The 12,600-nt window shown below is 48.0% G+C and overlaps 1 long non-coding RNA gene across 1 annotated transcript; it reads right to left on the minus strand.

The window, feature by feature from the left end:
• Positions 1 to 952: 952 nt before the first annotated feature.
• Positions 953 to 3,795, minus strand: LOC129381431 (uncharacterized). The gene is made up of 3 exons (XR_008609613.2): positions 3,671 to 3,795; positions 2,689 to 2,827; positions 953 to 1,689 (listed from the first exon to the last, which is right to left on the minus strand). It is a non-coding gene; the product is annotated as an uncharacterized lncRNA (long non-coding RNA).
• Between the last annotated feature and the right edge of the window lie 8,805 nt (positions 3,796 to 12,600).

Below are 12,600 nucleotides of genomic sequence, written 5' to 3' on the forward strand. Positions count from 1 at the left end.
AACTAGTAACTGCCTTGAATTGACGAGGCCAAAAAATATGCCAAAATAATTTTCCTATGTTTCTGCGGTCGAACTTTTCAGAGAGAAAAAAAAAAAACCAATTGCTCGTGTTTGCCCCCTCCGAGTTTGACGTCGCATCCCAAAATCTACTTCACCTCTGTTTTGTGTATCACTCAAGAGATAGCAGCACTTGCCCATAATAAGTGCGCATAACTACGAGATTTACTCTGACGGTATCACATTCTCAACTGGGAATCTCACACACGCGGAAAAGAATGGTAACCCGTATGGGCCAAATATGGCACGCCATGCAATAGAGGGTTAAAAGCGACGCTTTCCGATACTCTTTCTATGTTCGTACTATAAGAGACTGGAATACTCTACCACCTGACACTGTCTGTATTTGTTCAAATGATGATTTCTTCCATGCTTTATGAATGTAATTTTTAGTGTTCATTTATATGAGTTGTACCCTCCCTGCTGTAATGCCTGAATGGCGAAGCAGGTACCCAATGAATAAAAAAATAAATAAAGAAATGTTTCATTGTCTTGATTTTGTTTATAATGTTGCACCTTGTTAAGCAGCAATTACGAGCATTATGTGAAATCATGCGTGCAAGAAATGCAATGTTGAAGCAACTCATGAGTTTAAACAAAGCAGTAGTAAGCATGAGTGTCTGCTATTTAAAGAAATCCTGCTCCAATAAGTGCTTGACATGTCTCGTTTGTTGCTATACGTTTCAATATGGGCTATACAGATTGCTGAACGACATTTCAGTTGCTGTGTAACTCATGCTGTTCTTGCCTGTCACACATGAACAGACATCTTGAGCTTTGGAACAATGCATACTGCATAGTAAAATAGGCATTGCAAAGCAATATTCAACAATGCAAGATTGGTTGCCATTCACCTTGGAAATAACTTTTATTTAAAGAAAATTCCCTGGCGAGACAATATTCAAAAGCACAGTGAACAAAGCAAAGGAGTAACATAATGTCCCATGGTTATTTGTCACTGCATGTGTATCTGTCATGCTCAACATAGACAAATCATGTGCTTTTCACTACTGCAGTATGCAGCATACTATGATTAGCCACATGTGAGCACACGCAATGTGTTATGTTGAAGTGCACGGCCTATTTACTTTCATGAAAAGAAAAATAAAACATGTTACACCAGCACATGTCTCCGCCTCATTTGCCAGCGAATGCGCCGGCGCATACTTTGCAGGTGGGCAATGCGCAAATTTCTGGGCAGCCGAAACGCACCAACTATGGATTCACGCACCGCACGGCCTCTTTGAAACAAAGCTCGAGAAGGCTGTACAGGGTGCGCCTGCGGTGGCACCTGTACTTGAAGCGGCACTTGTGCCTGGGCTGGCTCCTGTGCGCTGCCGTCATGTGCACCGTCGTCATCTGGGTCGTCTGGCAGAGGCACGCCTGCTGCAAAGCAGAGGTTATGCAGCGCTGCACAAGCTGCAACAATAGTGGCTGCTTTCTGAGGCGAGTAGTGGAGCACCCGATGCCTCTGCAGGCATCGGAAGCGGCTCTTGACGACTCCTATGCACCGCTCAACGGCATTTCGCATTGATGCGTGTGCCTCATTATAGCGCCCCTCTGCCGTGAGGCGATTTGGGTGACCAGGCACAGGAGTCATGATCCATGGCTCTAGCGGGTACCCAGAGTCCCCTGTAAAGTGTTGCATGTCAGTGAACGAACGTGGATACATTAAGGCACAATGCAAGAACACAGTCTACGCCAGGACCCTTTTACAACAGCAGTGGGTCTTGGATTTATTGTTGCAATATCTATCAAACATTGACCTTCCCAGAAAGTTGTAAAGAAAGTTCGACTCATTTTAAAGAAAAGCCCAATTTCACCTGTTGTCTTGGCTGCAAATCTCATTCTCGGGTTAAGTTGGACATGTAGTATTTATTTCATACTCGTGGTTTTCTGCTCTGTTCATCCCATTTGCCCCTCCCTAAATGTACATCCTCCACTAAAACTAATTAGCTCTTCTCTCTTCAGAAGTGTTATTTTATAAAACACTTCTAAGGTCTACTTTCGAATATGCTGCCAGTATCTGGGATCCTTACTCTACCTTTCGTACCTCTTCTCGTGAAGGTACCCGAACTCGAGCTACCCGTTTGATTCTTTCTAATCACTCCAGCACCACATGTCGCTGCAACAAAAAAAATTGCAGACATTGTGACACAAAGAAAAATAGCGCAACTTGCACTATTCTACAATATATACTACACCGATCACTAACGTCGATGCCGAAAGTTTCACGCACACGCTTATTCCTTCGTTCCAAGGACAGTGGCCAGGAATCAGCTACCCGAGTCCATTGTCACCAAACCTTTTCCATCATACTTGAAAACTGCCATTTCGACGTGTTTTGTAGAATTACACCTATCCTGTAACGCTCCACGTGGCATTCAGTGTATTGAAATTAAGTAAATAAACAGAATAACATGTCAGCTGTTGTATACATGCTGGTAAAAATATCTACCTTCTAAGAGAGACATGTTTCTCTCGATATTCGCTGCAGGTTCATTAGGTACTGCTGCATTCACAACACATTTCTAGCAAATCACGCTTTCTTAAAGCTTGCTAGGATGCAAAACTATTTGACTGTGTATGTTTTACATGTGGAAGAAGCACTGCTACTTTAGGTGCACTTACCAAGCAAGACTTCTCCATGAAGTAACAGGCCACGAGTGAGGCGGCGGCGAAATGCAGAATGCCTCCAAACGAAAGAATCGTGGCACGATCCCGGAAACCGTGGGTCAATTGCCAGGATATTCAGCTTTGCATCACACACCTCGTAAGGGAAAGCAAAGAGAAGGTGTCAATGCCACTGCAACAAATATCTGGCACAAACTTTTGCTTACAACACTACTTGCCAATCAGTTACTGTTCAGTCAGCCAACACAATTACAGAAAAGGAGATATCAACATACGCAGTAGGCAGTTGAACTAATCATCAGCATGATAACAATGTCATCTTAACCTACAAATGCAATGTTGGCATGTGTACATATGCTCATGTATGGCGTGCGGTCACAACACAATGTGCAAAATAATTCCTTTGGTTTCCTCCGTCTATATTGTACAAGATTCTGCTTGAGAGTGCCACCTGTGTTTCTTTTTCCAGACAAAGTGCCTATTACAAGCGAAAAAAACGCGGAACTGGCAGCATGTGCCGTATTAACAGCTAGAGCAAATGGGTGTCCACACATTCTCATTCTCCCTCACACCATTTTCATTGATGGGATGCTCCTTTTCACGTTTACAGTCTGTTGGCCACAATGCTTTAGTTTTACGTCGAATAAGAATCACAAGGGCTCGTCTTCTGTTAGGATCGCTCGCAGACGAAGACTCCCTTCACTGCTACGGCGTCTATTCCGGTTTAAGTCGCGCGTAATGTGTTTACATTGTAGCATCGAAAAGGCTATTCAACTGTGATTAGAGAGCACTGAAAAAGTGCGGCCGTGTTCTATTGCCAAGATCAAAGTCGTCATTACACATACAACACAAACGCTACTTTCTCGAATAGGAACGCAAGTATTACCGGCAATTGATGAAAAATAACGAAACGAAGTTTTTTACAACGTGCACTCGCGCAAACACATATCGAAAATATTTGTCAATGAACAATACTCACGACCATGCAGTTGAGGGCGTAATACCCTTTACGGCTCCAGTACGATTCCGTTTCGCCAGTGCCGAGCTTCTTAGGGCGAACGATGGCTATTAGACTCCCGTCCACACATCCTACAACTCCTGGAATTTTTCCACGGCTAAGAAAGCCTTCCTTGACGGCGGCTTTCTGTTGTGCCGTGGATGGGAATCTAACCCATCCTTTTTCTTTGCCCACAACCGTAATGGCCTTGGCGACGGCTGTAATGATCGGGCTGACCGAAGGCTGCGACAGTGCAATTGCTTCTTCATTCCCGACGCACTGTTGAAAGCTCCTGGTGGCAAAAAACCGCAGCGCGCACAGCACTTTCATTGTAGTGTCGACACCACGAAATCTTTGAGGTCCGAGATGTCCTTCCAGCTCATCGCAAAGACGTTGCACTATGTCTTTGGAGAGCCTAAAATGCCTTCGAAACTCTTCTTCGGCCATGCCGAACGCGTCGCGTCGTTGACTTTCGGCGCTCGCCAGCAACACAACCAAAGGAGCCGCCATTGCCGTCTCTGTCTCGTCTCGTCTAGGTGCCGGCTCGTCAGCTGGCGCGAGACTAGCCGGCAGCCACGGTTGCCCCAGCAACTCTCGACATCATCTCGCCACCGCGCGCTACCCTCGAGCGAACCACTTCTCTGCGGTTCCTCTCCTAGCAGGGAACCAGTTCCTTTCCAGATGATTGGCAACCTGTGTGACGTCATGAAAATTTGTCGTCCCGCCCACCAGGGATGACGACAACGAAGCGCCGACCAATGGCAACAGCCAAAAGGAACCGGTTCCAAAAGTAACCGCTACAGAATACGGCCCCAGGTCAGTATAGAAATCTTCCGCTGCTTTTATTATACCTTCGAGATTGCTGATATTACCCTGCTTATCCAGAAGTGCATACATCTTGGTCTGTGCTATGCCAAGTTTCCTTCTCACTGATTTCAGGCTGCGTCCATTTTTTATGGCTTCTTCAGTATTTCTCACGTTATAATTTCAGCTATCACTTATTTTCGTTTTGTTGATCAGTTTTGACAGTTCATCTGATCCCTTGAGTTGGACACTTTCATTCTTTGTCGTTTCTTTATTCGGTCCTTTGTTACTTGGGAGAGCTTGCCAGTTGCCTTGGTGTCTTGCCTCCCACTTCAATTCCTGCCTCTGATACCAGCTTCGTTACGGTTTCATTCATTGCCTCTATGTCATCATCATCATCTCTGTTCTAAGGCTGCATATTTGTTTGCAAGTACTGTTACGTTTCGCCTACGACGCGCGGTATAGCCGGCGCGGATGCAACGGACGCCGGGGCTTCATTCAAAGCGGCGGACAATTTGGCCCGTTCAGCGCTGCCGTAGCGCCTCCTGCCAAGCGCGTCCAGGCATGTTTCAATGCCACGTGTATTCGTGTGTGCGTGTGTGTGTGTGTGCATGTTGGTGCCCACGCTTGTCAAAGCGCGGCAGCCGGGGAGAGGAGCTCCCCAAGTGTGAAGCGAGGAGGTCTGACCGGCGCCGGCCCGGCGGATGCGTCACTACACTCGTCTCAACGTGTCTCTCAGCCTGTCCGTGCCCCGCATCACGTGCGCCTCTGACGAGGCGTTCCTTCTTCCCCTCGACTCCGAGAGTATAAAAGCAGCTGCTCCCGGACGCCGAGAGAGGCTCCGATTTCTTCCGTTGAGTAGTGTGCTCTCCCGTCTCTCCACTTCGGTCGACCTGACCGGCCGCTCTTTTGCGATGCTAGAATAAACAAGTTGTTCTGTTACCAGTCGACTCATCCTTTGCCAGCACCTTCGGATGCTTACAGTTGTGCCCCAGGCCGCCAGGCCAACGCTACTCTTGGGGCTTGCGACCCCATTTGCAACAACTCGTGCCAGCGGTCCGATTGCAACAACGGGCGTCAGCGCTGAGATTGCAGCAACTGTCTGCCAGCGGTGAGATCGCGACAACGGAGGCCAGCAGCGAAGATATGCGGTTGACTGTATGCTGAGCAGCACAACGACCATCCGGGAGCAGTGCAACGAGCCCTGTGTGATGACTCGTTGCCTGCAGCGGAACGACTGCGCTGAATTCTTGGCTGCGAGTTTTAGTGAGTGCGGGACTTTCTTCTTCTGAGCTTTTCCAGGCTTTTGTTAGTGTCAGAAACAGAGCTGGTAATTGTGGTTGTCGTTGCTGCCGGGTTAGTTTGCGGCAAGACAATAGTAGGCAGTAGAGAAAGCAGCATTCAGAGCAGCCATGGATTTGAAGTCGTTGCGCAAACCGAAATTGCTGGAGCTTGCAAGAGAGTTGGGTCTGGATGTCTCAGACAAACTGCTAAGGGCTATTCTTGAGTTAGAAGCTGAGGATGACGAGCTGTCGGAATGCCTTGAGACCATTGAGGAGAGGGAGACGGCAAAAAGACAGGAGCGCGAACGTAAAGAGCAGAAAGAGAAAGATGAGCGCCAACGTCAAGAACAGAAAGAGAAAGATGAGCGCGAACGAAAAGAGCAGAAAGAAAAAGAAGAGCGCGACCACGCTTTGGAAATGAAGCGTCTCGAGATAGAGATGGAACGCGCTCGTAATGGAAGTCAGGCACACGGTGCAGGAGAGCGAGTATTGTTTAAAATGACTGACCTGATGCGGCCGTTTAAGCTTGGAGAGGACATTGGTTTGTTCCTGGTTAACTTTGAGCGAACGTGCGAGAAGCAGGGGTTCTCTCGGGAAACGTGGCCACAGCGCTTGCTCACTTTGTTACCCGGCGAGGCGGCCGACGTAGTCGCTCGCTTGAAGAGAGAGGAGGCAGAGGATTTCGACCAAGTGAAATCGAGTCTCCTAAAAAAGTACAGGCTGTCAGCGGAGGCGTTCCGTCGGAAGTTTCGGGAAAATGAGAAAGGCAAAAGTGAGTCATATACAGAGTTTGCCTACAGGCTAATGTCAAACATGCAGGAGTGGCTCAAAGAAGAGAAAGCGTTTGGTGACCACGAGAAAGTTCTGCAGTGTTTCGGGCTGGAACAGTTTTATACTCGGTTACCTGAGAACGTGCGGTACTGGGTCTTGGATAGGCCAGACGTTAGTACGGTGGCTAAAGCCGCCGAGCTAGCCGAGGAGCTTGTGACGCGTCGGGCTCGCGGAGCTAAGGACAGTCAAAAGGCTGAATTTGGCTCCAAGTTTGAGAGGCCGAAGTTCACGCCCATGAGAGCAAGGGGGGACACACGTAGTGCGGATGCGAGTGAAAGCAGTCCGACCGAACCTAAGGAGACGGCGGCAGCCGAAGCCGAACGCAGAAAGCGGTTCGAGACGAGGCAAGCGCGCGTGTGTTATACGTGCCAGAAGCCGGGTCACTTTTCGGCGCAGTGTCCGGAAACAAAAACAAAAGTCGTGTTTTTGTCATTATGCAGCACTGACGAGAACATGAAGCTTCTCGAGCCTTATATGCGAGACCTCCTCGTGAACGGGAAAGAGTGCCGAGTGCTTCGCGATTCCGCAGCTACAATGGATGTAGTTCGCCCCTCTTACGTAGAACCCGATATGTTCACGGGCGAGTGCGCATGGATCAGGCAAGCCGTGGAAGCTCATAGCGTGTGTTTGCCCGTAGCAAAAGTGCTTATTGAAGGACCTTTCGGAACGCTTGAGACGGAGGCCGCAGTGTCATCTATGCTGCCCCCCCAGTACCCGTACCTATTTTCGAACAGGTCCGATCACCTCCTGCGCGAGAAGGGGCTTTTGTTTGGTGAGGCTAGCGTTCAGGCCTTAACCAGATCGAAGGTTCGGGAGCTCGCTGCAAAGGCGGTAGTTGCGGGGCCGACGTTGTCGAACAATGAGAAAGGATCAGAAGCGCAGCAAGCTGATATTCAGAGCACGTCCGAACTGAATAAAATTGAGCGTGTAGCGTTGAAGGCGCCAGATACTGGAGAGGAAATGCCCGACACGGGAAAGTTAGAAGAGCTATCTGCAGATTTGCTCATCGCGCCTACGTCAGACGGACTTAATAGGTTGCTAAAAGTCAGCCGGTCGGCTTTGATAGCCGAGCAAAAAAAGGATGGCAGCCTAGAAAACATACGCTGCATTGTCAAGGAAGGTATCGCCAAGAAAAATGCTCGTTTTGTGGAAAGAGACGGAGTCCTGTACCGGAAGTATCTAGACCGCAGGGGAGTGGAGTTCGATCAGCTGATCGCGCCTCAGTGCTACCGCCAGGATCTGTTGCGCTTGTCGCATGGGGGTTCGTGGTCCGGACACCTAGGAGTTAAGAAAACTAAGGACCGTCTCTTGCAAGAGTACTATTGGCCAGGGTGTTTTCGGGACGCAGACCACTTTGTGAGGACATGGGACACCTGTCAGCGGGTGGGCAAACCAGGGGACAAATCGAGGGCGCCGTTGAAGTTGGTACCTATCATTACGGAGCCTTTTAGACGGCTCGTTATTGATACAGTGGGACCTCTGCCGGTAACAACCAAGGGGTACAGACACATTTTGACTGTGGTCTGCCCAGCGACAAAGTTCCCTGAAGCAGTGCCGCTTAAAGAACTCAGCTCAGTTGAGATAGTCAATGCACTACTGTCCATTCTTGCGCGAGTTGGTTTTCCTGCGGAAATCCAGTCAGATCAGGACACAGTGTTTGCTAGCCCTTTGACGACAGCCTTTCTCGAAAGGTGTGGGGTAAAGCTGTTAGACAGCTCAGTGTACCACCCACAGTCGAATTCCGTTGAGAAGCTCCACTCCGTCATGAAGCGCGTGTTGAAAGCATTGTGGTTTGAACAACAAACTGACTGGGAGCTGTGTCTGCCTGGGGTGACGTTGGCATTAAAGACCGCGCCACATGCGGCTACGGGGTTTTCGCCAGCTGAGCTAGTGTACGGTCGCTCGCTGCGTTCTCCGCTTCGCATGCTTCGAGACGGATCACTGCCCTCTCCAATGGCTGCAGACCATCTCTTCCACAAATGGCCGCCTCCTACGCTGGTGCCTCGCTTTGCTACAATATTCCTTTGAGGTGCGTTACAAAAAGGGGAGTCTCAACGGTAACGCCTATGGCTTAAGTCGAAGCCCCTAACGTAGGAATCAGCCTCAAAGTTATTTGTTACTGATGTTTTTCTTCCTGTGGCAGGATTTTTAACATATTGCTTTTGTTGAGTGTTTCAAAGTGATGACGTGCTTTCTAGTGCAATTTTCAAATTTGTGGACGCGTTCTGAGTGCTGCTAGACTACTGTAAGGAACTAGGCAGTAGTATAAAAGGGGAAAGAGCCTGGCAGGGCTTAGTGAGGGTTGTGTCGTGCTTGCTGACTGAGCGGTTGAGTTTCGGCGTAGTTCTAACGCTTGCTGCTAACGAGAGAAAAATGGCATCTCTCCCGAAGTCACTTTGCAGTGTCCTGTGTGAACCTGAACATGAGAACGAGGCCTTCTCTGTGCGCTGCGCTCAAGAAACGCCGAGGGACTACCGACTTCGGTTACGAGCATCATCGAGCGACATCCCTCCGGACAGCGGATGCAGTCCCCTGACCATCGGGATCTCCTTCTCCCGGCAGGGCGGTCTGTTACGTTTCGCCTACGACACGCGGTATAGCCGGCGCGGATGCAACGGACGCCAGGGCTTCATTCAAAGCGGCGGACATTTTGGCCCGTTCAACGCTGCCGTAACGCCTCCTGCCAAGCGCGTCCAGGCATGTTTCAATGCCACGTGTATTCGTGCGTACGTGTGTGTGCATGTTGGTACCCACGCTTGTCAAAGCGCGGCAGCCGGGGAGAGGAGTCCCCAAGTGTGAAGCGAGGAGGTCTGACCGGCGCCGGCCCGGCGGATGCGTCACTACACTCGTCTCAACGTGTATCTCAGCCTGTCCGTGCCCCGCATCACGTGCGCCTCTGACGAGGCGTTCCTTCTTCCCCTCGACTCCGAGAGTATAAAAGCAGCTGCTCCCGGACGCCGAGAGAGGCTCCGATTTCTTCCGTTGAGTAGCGTGCTCTCCCGTCTCTCCACTTCGGTCGACCTGATCGGCCGCTCTTTTGCGATGCTAGAATAAACAAGTTGTTCTGTTACCAGTCGACTCATCCTTTGCCAGCACCTTCGGATGCTTCCAGTTGTGCCCCAGGCCGCCAGGCGAACGCTACCCTTGGGGCTTGCGACCCCATTTGCAACAACTCGTGCCAGCGGTCCTATTGCAACAACGGGCGTCAGCGCTGAGATTCCAACAGTACCAGCCTAAATTTGTCTGCTTTTACCCTTACTGCCTCTAAGTTGACCTGCTTTTATTGAGCGATATTACTCTTTTTCTGTTCAAACGGAGGTGAATCCTAGCCCTCACTAACCTATGATTGTTGCACTTTACCCTACCTATCACTTCTACATACTGCAGTATGCTGGGATCGGCAGAAAGTATGAAATCAATTTCATTTCTTTTTTCACCATTAGGGCTTTTCTAGGTCCACTTTCTGTTGCTACGTTTCCTAAGAAAGGTGTTCATTATTCGCAGCTTATTCCTTTCGGCGAATTCTACCAGCATCTCTCCTCTAGCGTTTCTAGAATCGACACCGTAGTTGCCAATTGGCTGTTCACCTGCCTGCTTTCCCCCCACTTTTGCATTGAAGTCAGCCATTACTACTGTATACCGAGTCTGCACTTTTCTCATCGCTAATTCAACATCTTCGTAAAACTGATCTACTTCCTCATCGTCGCGGCTGGATGCTGGAGCGTAGGCTTGTGCTGCCTTTAATCTATACCTCTACTGTTACAACTACTGCTACCCTCTTCATTAAAACTTCTTTCTGGGCAAGTTGGTGCATACTTGACATGAAAATTGTAACAGCAACAATGCATGCATACACAAAGTAACAAGCGCGTGTGCCTCGTCCTTTGTGGATGCACGTGTTGGCGCTGTTGCAATTTTTATGTCAAGTGTGCTACCCTCTCGTTAATGCTGTAGAATTCGTCAGTGTTGCCCGCTATGTCCTTATGGATTAGGAATCCTACCCCGTATTGCTTCTTATCAGGGAGACCTTTATAGCAGAGGACATGGCCGGTATTTAGCAATGTATAAGCCTCACCAGTTCTTCTAATTTTGCTAAGGCCGATAATATCCCAAACAACGTCTGATAGTTCCTCAAAGAGTTTTGCTAAGCTAGCCTCACTCGACAGAGTTCGGCTGTTAAAGGTTGACAGGGTCAGTTTCCATTGGCGGCCTGTTCCGACCCAGAGATTCTTAGCACCCTCTGCTGCGTTACAGGTCTGACCGCCGCCTTGGTCAGGTGCTCCGCAGCTGTTGGGGACTGAGGGCTATTAATTACTTGTAGATATCAGGGAGGTTGTGGCCGAATACTGCACCAGGGAGGGCAATTGCTGTTCTAGTGGTAACTACGTTGTAACATAACAATGCATTTGAATATTGTGCAACTAACTAATCTATCAGTTTAATAATACAGACATCAAGTTGTTTTTTGTAGTGCTTTTATAGGAACTGCTAAGCGAGTTCACAACGGATAAGGGCAAGTTTAAATTTCATGCACAAGTGCACGTTACTCAGCACAGCTGAAAGAATATGGACTGCAAGAGTGGTTCATTAGTAGAGCTTGGCAGCGTTGCCCTTGTCTCTCTATCCACCTCTCCACTATGCATTATTGAAATGAAAGTAAATTTATAGATCAGCGTAATGCATTTTCATCGAAGTGCTAGTACACTGAGGCTGGCTCACACATACTGAAACTGTCACAGCCGCTGCTGCACACAAGGCCATTACTACTGATACTTGAAAGCATGACTGTTGGACAAAACATATTGAATATGGTGTTCGTGCATGTTGTACATATTATTTGCTAACTTTACAAAATATGCTTTGCAGGTTGGCGTTGTGATTTACCCCTGTCAGCCATGGCTTTGTGCAAGTCCCGATGGGCTTTTCCAGACAACCAGTGGTGTCATTTTGCTTGAAATCAAGTGCCCCTACAGTCGTAAAGATGACATAATCATAGATCATGCTCTGTGCGAAAGCTACGTTAGCTATGTGACATATCATGATGGAATGCTTCAGTTGTCTCGAAGCCACCCATATTATACACAGGTCCAGGTTGCCATGTATTTCACTAACACTACAGAATGTTTCTTTTTTGTTTATACAAGCAAGCAAGATATTACTATAGTTGTTGACAGAGATGAAGATTTTCTTGCTCGAAACATTCCTCTATTGGAGGCGTTTTATTAATCCTATTACATTAAGCAGCTCATGCGTTAGACCAGATTCCTCCTTGTAGGAAGTAAGTTTGCTCTTAAAGGCACATACAGCCGCTCAGCACATGAATTCAGATAACCCTGCTTATGGAATGATTCCCTATCATAGTGGCTAAAACAAGCCATGTTTTTCTCATTAAATTTGGAAATTTAGTTTTTAATCCATCACTAAAAGTCGCGAAAAATGACCTTTTGCGCACCACGTGGCACACACATGAAGCTGCATAAGAGCTCTGCCACGTGACCTTCTACTAGTGTACGCGGTTACTGGTCTTTTTATTAGTACTGAAATGCAGTATACTTTCTATTATACGTTTTTCCTTACTTACAGTTTGCAGAGAAGCCTTAGTTTATACTGTGCAGAAAAGTAGCGCTGCCTTCATTTTCGATGAGTTGGCCCACTTGTGGCATAGTTGATGTCATATTGTATCTCATAGGGGGGACCACAGAATTTAGGTTACTTGCATGCAAATTCGCCTGTGTACAAAAGCATCCATGTGTACCATTATGCATGCCTTTTTACCTTGTAATACTCACAGATTAAAGCAGCTGTGATTTTAAGGCAGGTAAAGCACAAATAAAGAACAGAAAGCAGGAAGAATGAGAAAATACATTGTGATTGCCATACATGCCTTACCAAAACATGTTACTGTCTCAATATTCCACTGTACCAACTAGCTTGGATACAGACCCTAGGCCTGTGTAATATAAAGGCTGATTTGTAAATTATGCTGCACTTATT

This window comes from Dermacentor andersoni, chromosome 11 (genome assembly GCF_023375885.2).
Source record: "Dermacentor andersoni chromosome 11, qqDerAnde1_hic_scaffold, whole genome shotgun sequence".
Classification (NCBI taxonomy): domain Eukaryota; kingdom Metazoa; phylum Arthropoda; class Arachnida; order Ixodida; family Ixodidae; genus Dermacentor; species Dermacentor andersoni.